This window comes from Macrobrachium nipponense, chromosome 40 (genome assembly GCF_015104395.2).
Source record: "Macrobrachium nipponense isolate FS-2020 chromosome 40, ASM1510439v2, whole genome shotgun sequence".
NCBI classification, from domain to species: Eukaryota; Metazoa; Arthropoda; class Malacostraca; order Decapoda; family Palaemonidae; genus Macrobrachium; species Macrobrachium nipponense.
The window spans coordinates 39,921,194-39,931,193 of record NC_061101.1 but is presented as its reverse complement, the minus strand read 5'-3'; the positions used below and the strand labels follow the sequence as shown (position 1 = coordinate 39,931,193).

The following is a 10,000-nucleotide window of genomic DNA, read 5'->3' as shown; positions in this document are numbered from 1 at the left end:
CAGACAATGGAATGGTCTCAGATCCCCTTTGACTCTGTGTCCCCTGTCCTGGGTGCTAATTATCGTGACATCCAATTCGCTACACGGAGAAGCATCAATGACCATTCCTGTTTTTGCTTATTCAAAAATTGATTACATTTGACACCCTCTCTCTCTCTCTCTCTCTCTCTCGTCCTGCCTCCGGTTTAAAAGTAGGCCACGTATATCTGCCACTGTCATTCATACAGAGAACAAATTGTACCCGTAATTGCTAGATAATTTTATTGCTCTCTCTCTCTCTCTCTCTCTCTCTCTCTCTCTCTCTCTCTCTCTCTCTCTCTCTCTCTCTCTCTTTTATAGTAGTTGAAACGGTGTAGGCTGATAGTTGTCTATGATTGCAAGATGATTATCATCCTCTTCTCTCGTCTCCATCTCGTCTTCTCTCTCTCTCTCTCTCTCAATGACCCTTGTTCCTTATCTGCATCTCATTCCCTATTTTTCTTTTAATCCATTTCCTTTTAGTTTCTTAACTGTCCAGCCTTAGTTTATCATTAATGTGGGTCCTTGAGTCCTGTGAGAAAATGATCCTCTGTCCGGGTCAGCTATTTTAGAATAATGATAATAATAATCCAATTAGTGATTACGGGGTGCAAACAACTTCATTTTATAACTACTAGGTAATATACACATTATTACGGTTACCATTATATTTTCCTGATTGGTGACACTGGGACGTGAATTTGGCAGCTCTTTAGGAATGGCTGTTTGGGTATTACAAGAATGCCTGCGCCTGATTCTCCACCCCCCACCCACCCTCACCCCCCTTCCCTCTCTCCTTCGTTCTGTCTTCCTCCTGGCATGCAGGGGCGTGGCATAACAGGTGATAGGATGCTCTGGCGTCTTCCTCCTCCTCCTCCTCCTCCTCCTGCTCCTTCCGCTCCTCCCTCCTGATTCCTCACACTCCTCATTCTCTCCCGTTTATGTCTTTCGCTCATTCTCTGTTTGGTTCTTTAGCTGAAGATGTTTTGTGTATTTGTAAATTGAGTCACTGTTATTTAAACTTTTATTTTCTTTTTCTTTACATTAGTATCCTGTAAGTTGTTAATTGGCATTGCCCTTTAAAGTGGAAGTTTTGTGTTCGGTTTTATGTTTATTCTCTCTCTCTCTCTCTCTCTCTCTCTCTCTCTCTCTCTCTCTCTCTCTCTCTCTCCTTCGATGCAGGATTCGTTCCCAAGTCCTTCGTAACAAGTTGCATATCTTAAATCCAAGTTTACGGGCCTGGTTTTCTTATCTCATCATCCTCTTCCTTCCGTCATCTCTCTCTCTCTCTCTCTCTCTCCGGTTCTGACTCTGGTTATCCACCCTTCACCTTCGCTTACATTGTTTACATGGGGAGAGAGCCCCGCGCAGGTTAAAAATGGATCTTCAGAGAGTAGAGTCCCTTGCTCTTATTAGATTTTGGCTTTTGAGAGAGAGAGAGAGAGAGAGAGAGAGGAGAGAGAGAGAGTGCGTGATGAACATCTTAAAAAATGTACCAATGCTAAACCTCCGCTTTGAGGTTTTAAAATGAAAGTTGATGTTTTCAACAAGTTAGCAGTCATTAATGTTTTTTAACGAGTTTCAAAGGTTGCCATTGATGTTTTCAACCAGTTGTCAGCACTGTTATTAATCTTTTTAATAAGTTATAGAAATTTTCATTGATGTTTTCAAGAAGTTGTCAACATTGTCATTGATGTTTTCAAGAAGTTGTCAACAATTTCATTGATGTTTTTAGAAAATTGCCAACATTGTCACTGGATTTAACAATTTGTGAACATTGCCATTGGTGTTTTTAACAAGTTGTCAATATTGTCACTGATGTTTTCAAGAAGTTGTCAGCATTCTCACTGATTTTTTCAACAAGTTGTCAACATTGTCATTGATATTTTCAACAAGTTGTCAACATTGTCAGTAATGTTTTCAACAAGTTGCAGACATTGTTACAAACATCAGACATCTCTGGTTCAGGAGATGGAGACCAGGCTAATGCTGGTCTTGCACAGTAGTACTCTTCTGATGGGTCATATTCTCCTGGTCTTTCTGGCGTCTCCGTTTTCATGGGTCGCCTGAGAGAAGAAGTTTTGAGCAACTTTAAGAAAGGGGATCTATATATCTATATATATTCAGAGGGGCTCTCCCTTGCAAACCGCACTCAATATGCACTTGAGACTTTACCGCTCAGGACGTGAGGTGAATGAATAAGTTCTTTCCGTCGGTATCTTAGACTTGATGGCGGGCAAAACATGTACTTTTGAGTTCATCTCTTATTTGCGTTTTTGTTGCCCTATGGAGACTTTTAGTTTTAAAATCATAAGTAATGGTTTAGAATTTTATATAATCGCACGTTTTGTCTAGAGCTGTTACACTGTTACGTAATGTTACTATTGCGCTGAAACAAGTGAACGCAATAGTTACGCATATGGAGATGTATGTGTGCGTGTATTTGAGATTACATAAGGATGTACTATTTCCGGTGCCAAATCTCGTGAGAGTTTTCCTCATAAGCATTTTTTGTGTATCTGGTGATTTTTTTTTTTTTTTTTTTTTTTTTTGGTTAGAACGATATCCCGTTTGTTTTTTTTTTTTTTTTTTCTTTTTCTTTAGTGTATGCTATACTTTGTATTCTCTCTCTCTCTCTCTCTCTCCTTTTTTTAATACAGAAGCCTTCTAGGAAGCCTGTAATAAGCATTAGGCATTAAGATTTTTTTAAAGTATTGTATATTGCAGTCTTTACCATGATACACAAGCACACACATATACATACATACATTCATACATACATATAAATGTGTGTATATGTATTATGTATATGTATATTCAGGATTAAGCCCCATCCCTCAGTGGGGGCATGGCTCTAGTGAAAAAGATGACTGACACTGCCACATTCATACTTTAGCTGTTGAATCATAATTAAATTACATGTGCAGAAAACTTCCACAACATTAGCTGGCACATATACTAATGCATCGCTTATTCTTCGTTGCAAGTGAAGTGTATTGTAACTTATAAGGTTTCAAATCGGTCATAATTTTCAATAATGAAGATAGAAGTATTTTCATGAATTTTCAGTAACCTGCCAGTAAGAATAATGTTTTAAACATTTCTGCGTTATTTTCTGTGCAACAGTATGACATTTGGGTAATGAAATATGCATGCAGCTAGGCATATATATACCTTGGGATTTGATTTTTATATTGAATTTCACCAGCGAATATCAAGGAGTCGCCGTTGCTTTATTACTAATGTTATTTTTGTTTTTATAGTCCTGATAGAATATATAGACTAAGTACAATTTTATTGCTCGGACGCACACACGCACACTAGACATTATATATATATATACTATATATAGAGTATATATATATATATATATATATATATTGTTCAATATAAAAACCACTGTATCGTGCTTCTAAGAAATCAATAGAGGGATCCACAGTAATATCCTTGTTTATCTAGATATAATATATTTATGGAAATATATACATATATATAGTTATCCATAAATATTATTATATCTAGATAAAACAAGGATATTACTGTGGATCCCTCTATTGGTATATTTTATATATATATATATATATATATATATATATATATATATATATATATAACATGCATACAGACATACATCCAACATACATTTCATATTACATACATACATACTTACATACATACATGCAAGTAATCATTATATGCATGTCAAATGACCAACAGGCAAATAAAGAAAAAAGTTAGAATGAATACTTTTATACGGTTATCTAAGTTCTGATATCATTAATTTATTTATGATTGAAAATCAGATTAACGAGTCTCATTACTTAAGTTTGTTGTTTACCTGTTGACTTCTTTTCGTTATTTCTGCATCCAAGCAGCTTCAAGGAAATTAAGGCGCTTGCATTCTGGTAAATATTCATTTCATATGTGTGTGTGTATATAGATATACTGTGTATGTTGCTTTATCTTTTTCCAAGGTGTGTCTTCGTTATATACTGTTACTACACAGATAACCCCGTGTACTTGCGTGTTTTTAGTTTTTTGTAAAAGAAACCTAATGAGTTGGCTGTTTGTCCGTCCGTCCGCACTTTTATGTCCGCCTTCAGATCTTAAGAACCACAGAGGCCAGAGGGCTGCAAATTGGTATGTTGATCATCCACCCTCCAATCACCAAACATCCAAATTCCAGCCCTCTAGCCTCAGTAGTTTTTATTTAATTTAAGGCTAAATTAGCCATCAACGTCATTCTTGTAGAGCTATAGGTTCCAACAACATAGGGCACCACCGGACAGAAAAATCGAGTACATATTTTATTTGTATTACTTGTGCTCACACGCGTCCTGAAGGTAATGAAAAGCCTCTAAATACATTACCGCTGAAACCATTCAAGAGAGCCGTTGTAAAGTTCTTGCCAAGAAACTCTTGGGAGGGCAGCCTTGTTGATGTGTGTCTCGCCTTTTAAGAAAGAGCTCAAGGTTGTTGTCCCAGACCTTATGACATCGGCTTCATGCGGCTCTGCTTCGAAGTTCTGGAGTTTTGCTCAACATTTTGTTGCAGATCTTTTGCTCTGAACTTTTCTCTTTTCCTCCTCGCGTTTTTTGTGGTCTAATGTTGTTCATTTTTTATATTTTTTCGGTAATTCAGGCTTAATATTGGAATTGATTTAAAATTATGTAATAGTTTGAAAAATCTATAATTTATTAACGTGTAAGGAAAATTTTATACGTTTTGCTCCCTTTTTATATTTTTGTATATGTCAATATTGTTTATTTTGAAATTTATGCAAACACATATAGTAGTTGAAAGATCTTTGATTTATTAACATGTAAATAGAAATATTTTATAAGGCTTAAATCTACATATTTTCATGCTTCTAGATATGTGTGCTGTGTTCCCATGGAACTTTTTTGTGTCGGAATACGCTTCACTTGCAATAGGAAGTATGGTTACCTGCATACAGTGGTAAAATATAATACTCTCTCTCTCTCTCTCTCTCTCTCTCTCTGACCCTTGATCCATATCTGCCTCTCATTCCTTACTTCTCTTTCAAATCATTTCCAGACCCCCTGTTTCCTGCAGTGGATATGAGCTAGGAAAAAGTCCCTTAATTGATATAAACAACTGAAAATGAAAATTAAGATGAAGAATGTGGAGCGTGCGTATATCACCCTAATTAACCCCACGATCATCATTTCATTATCCTAATGACTTTGAGGGCGTATGGCCTTGCAGTCACCAATGGGAATCGGGTTTTTTATCTTCGCTGTTCGTACGTCATTTCTTGGTCATATTTCATTTCGGTTCTTTTGCTGTCTCCGGTCTCTACGCCACCGACGATTTTACGTGTTTTTGATGCTGTCGCCTTTTTATCCGTGCGTGGAGATGTCATTTCCTAAGGGAAAGGGAGTTGTTGCTGCTGCAGGTTTACATTCTTTGGCTCTAATTTTCTCAAGGTTCTGCTACGCTGTTGTTGGGAAAGTTTAAGTGTTCAGATTAATCTAATTCCTACTGTTATACAGAGTCAACTTTAGAAGAGATTAACAGCTAGGTTTACTCTCTCTCTCTCTGTGTGTGTGTGTGTGTGTGTGTGTGTGTGTGTTCGTGGTACGAGCACTCACTTGTAAATGGATGCTTTTAAGGCCTTTGCCTCTCACGTACTCTTCTGACATGTGTACGTTGTAAATATATGTATGTGTTCACTTGTGAAGGTAAAGTGGCCTAAAGGAAGAAGAACTATACAGATAGGAATTCAGGCGAGGGTACAGAACGGGAAACGGTGAAGGTAACTGACCTTAAAGTATAATGGTAATATATATATTATACTTACATACATACATACATACATTTATGCCCACTCACACACGCATTTTAGGTCACGTGTACCCCCTAAATATCCCCCTCTTGATAGTCGAATTGTTTTCTCTTCTTCAAACCCAGAAAGTATAGTTTCAAATGCCGGCCATGGCAGATGCGTTTGCAATTCCCTTAGGTATCATACGGTGTCAGTTATTACCAAGGCAAAGTGATTTCCTTATGAAGGGATATTAGTGGTTTAATATTGGTTAGTTAAAAAAAAAGTCAAGCGTGTACAAGTGACGAAAGAGTGTATATATATATATAATATATATATATATATATAATATATATGTTATATATATTATATATATATACATATATATAAAATATAATAATATATAATATTATATATTAATATATATATATATATACATCCATACATACGGTTACATACATATTTATGTGTTTGTAAAGTGAACGAAACCATAATTTTATATTTATCTTCAGAAATTGGTCATTAGAATGTTTCAACAGTCATGTTCAAAATCTGACAAACAGTCAACAAACAAAGATAACCATCGTGTCTCCATTGCGATTTTCTGTAATTCTAGTGGTTCTCATGAACAGTTGCTTGTTCTGTCCCCATGTAATTATGTAGTGAAGGGTCTGGCAGTTGGTCTTATCTCGACACTGCAAAACAGGGTACGTTCCCGCGGACACGCGCTAGATCACTTACTTTTCACTACTGCAACATTTTCTCTGGACATTTATGTATTGGGCCTCCTGCGTTCACACACCACACACACAACACACACACACACACATATATATTAATAATATCAATATAATAATATATATATATATATATAATACTATATATATATATATATATATATATATATATTATGAATATGCATATTTGCGTTTGGATAATAGTATCCAAGTACTATATGCTGCTGTATATATTTATATATGAATATATTCACACACATACTATGTGTACATTCATTAAGTTTACATAGAGAAAAGCGCCATGGTTAAGTAGGAAAAATATGTAGGTCTCTCTCTCTCTCTGTTTTTTGCTTAACATAAAAAATAGGAAGTACATGATTAATTACTGAGGTTATCTGACGGTGTGATAGCTTGACATCTAAAAAGAGATAATGGCCGTTATTTTTATTCCCTTGGAGAGAGAGAGAGAGAGAGAGAGAGAGAGAGAGAGAGAGAGAGAGAGAAGAGAGAGAGAGAGCTCTTGCTAGCTGAATAGCTCATGAGATCAGTCAGTCGCCAGGAGTTCGTCGTAAGAGACTTTAGTTGGTCCTTCTCTCCGTTTGTGAATGCGCGTGCGCGCCTTGCGCTCTCTCTCTCGGGAACTCGCTTTCCTCGATTCCGTGCGGGCTATTTTGTGCTGTGTGTATCTCGATTACATTCTCGTTTAATTATTGTTACAGTGTTTATCTGAGTTGTAAATTTTTTTCACTTTTCATAAATTTGGCATTGCAACATTCCGATCTTCTGGCCAGGCCGTGGGAGCCAAGATTTCAGGGTGATATAAGGTAGATTCTGTCTGTCTGCGTGTGTGTCTCTCTCTAGGCCTACTATATAGCATAGCCCTCTCTCTCTCTCTCTCTCTCTCTCTCTCTCTCTCTCTCTCTCTCTCTCTCTCTCTCTCTCTCGTAAAAGTGTTGATTCTGAGTGATTCTTAGCTACGGGTGAAATTTTAGTGCATTCGTTGATGATTTACTGTGCCATGCATTGTCCCAGCAACTAGCTTCATGAAAAAGAAAACTTTTTTAAAAGGAAAAAGTGAGAATTGTGGAGCAAAGTTTCGCAAACCCTATGAAATGTATTCATACAACATGACAGAATATGGCTGGGAGGACGTTGTAGTCGCCTTTCTTGTGCGTGAATAGTCAGAAGAAGAGTCGTTTGACTACCAGATGGTGTCATCGTTGGCTGGCACTGCTTGATGTCGTTGGAGGGCTGTGACGTGATCGGAATGCCATTACGTCACATATAGGGCATCGAAGACAAAAAAAATAAGAGGAATGTTCTCGAAGACGAAAAAAATATAAATATAAATACAATTCTTCCCGAGTCTCAAGTGTGCACTGTATCGTTTCGTACCTGTGCGACCTTCTTCCGTAGTAGGGTCATACTTTGATCACTTTAATTGTTTATGTGACGGAAGAGAAGTGATCCACGACACCCTCTGGACTTCAGATCATCTGCTCTGTGTCACCTTGACTCGAGATTGAGAAATGATGCCTAGAGAACCTTCAACTATAAGCGGTGTGGTTGTGGTTTCTAACGTACTTAATATTCCCAGTTGATGTAAAAACAAAATGCGGTACATGGAGTGAATCAGTGAATGTTTGCAGTCTTTCATACTGTTTCCTAATAAGGCCAAGTTTAGGTTGCAGACAAGGCGGAAGCATATATAGTTGGAAGCATATATACTTGTTTTTAGATACCTCTGAAAGCACTTGAGTTTCAATCACAAATCCACTGAGAATCACAAATGTTATGAAAAAGGTGAAAATGATTTCAGCGATCGTTTCATTTCCGTAAACAAAAGGCAATCTTTAAGGGTAGGCTCCACTTTGGAGGGGTCCCGATTGTAAAAAAATAAAAAACGTAAAAAATATTTGCCAAAAAATACACTAATCAAGACAGGCTAATGAAATTTTCAGGCATTATTAGCACTATAATAACGCATATTCTCTGTGAGTTTTATCATCCTACAGGGAAAATTAATGATTTTATGAAAAAAAATGTGAAAAATGCAAAATTCCGGCCCCTCGTACTGAAGGTTATTTGGTGATTGGTGAGAAACTATCAGTCTTGAATAGAAATCGGTCTGACAGAATGTTGGTATATCCACCTGGAACATGCACAAAAAATTATCAAAATAGAACAGTAAATAAGACGTTATAACAAAAAAAAGAGCAACAACTTCAGGTAAGTTCAGCGAAAGCCCCAACGAAATAGCAGACTATGGCTATGAAGAAATATTCAGGAAAAATTCAAATCTCGATTTAGGGACAAAACCTTTTGAGAGTTTGTAGTTATTATGTCACTTGATAGCCTAAAACATCTAAAAATTATATTATTTAGGACAATCAAAGAAAACCCACCTCCAAAAAAAAAAAAAAAAAAAAAAAAAAAAAAAAAAAAAGGGTGGGTGGGGGTGGTTTTTTCTTTGATTGTCCTAAATAATATAAATTTTTAGATGTTTTAGGCTATCAAGTGACATATTAACTACAAACTCTCAAAAGTTTTGTCCCTAAATCGAGATTTGAATTTTTCCTGAATATTTCTTCTAGCTATAGTCTGCTATTTCGGCGGGGCTTTCGCTGAACTTACAAAGTTGTTGCTCTTTTTTTTGTTATTTAGTGCTTATTTACTGTTTCTATTTTGATAATTTTTTTGTGCATGTTCCAGGTGGATATACCAACATTCTGTCAGACCGAATTTCTATTCAAGACTGTAGTTTCTCACCAATCACCAAATAACCTTCAGTACGAGGGGCCGGAAATTTCCGTTTTTTCACATTTTTTCCATAAAATCATGAATTTTCCCTGTAGGATGATAAAACTCACAGGGAATATGCATTATTATAGTGCTAATATGCCTGAAAAGAAAAATTTCATTAGCCTGTCTTGATTAGTGTATTTTTGGCAAATTTTTTTTTTACGATCGGCACCCCCCAAAGTGGAGCCTACCCTTAAATCAACCCAGTTACCGGTTGAATCTTCTTTGAAAGTAAGTTTGTATAAAAAAGAATATATGGTGTCAAGTCAATTATGAATGAGTGCCAATCCACCTAACCACACATAAGGACCAAGTGAAAGCTGGTAGGGCTCTCTCCAAAAGTTTAGTGTTGATGTAATTTTTTTGTGTATTTGTGATTGTAGCGACTTCGAACCGTATTAAGTTTTTGATGAAATATCTGCAATTTTTCAAAATTCTTCCTTGCGTGATTTAATCAAATGTTAACTTTTTATTCAACGAAGAAAGGAATTTAATGCCCTTTATCATCGTCGTAGTATTTTTGTGTTTCTTCGATTTCATCTAAAGTTATGATCTTTCCGCAGTGTTTCGTTATGAATAAATCAAGTTTTTATGTATTTTTCAAATAGAGCAGAAGGCCAATATTAGGATTTAAGTGGTCATTCATAGGAGGTAG

At 36.3% G+C, this 10,000-nt stretch overlaps 1 protein-coding gene across 9 annotated transcripts in view; it reads left to right on the top strand.

Moving 5' to 3' along the window:
* The window catches only part of LOC135212107 (serine-rich adhesin for platelets-like), a 640,572-nt gene that overhangs the window by 508,688 nt on the left and 121,884 nt on the right, over positions 1–10,000 (top strand). The window contains exon 1 of one of the 9 annotated variants that reach the window (XM_064245494.1): positions 7,114–7,221. The exons of the other annotated variants lie outside the window; for them this stretch is intronic. The gene's annotated coding sequence lies outside the window, so the exon portion shown is untranslated. Of the gene's footprint in view, positions 1–7,113; positions 7,222–10,000 lie in introns of those variants that run through there. 9 annotated transcript variants of the gene reach the window in all.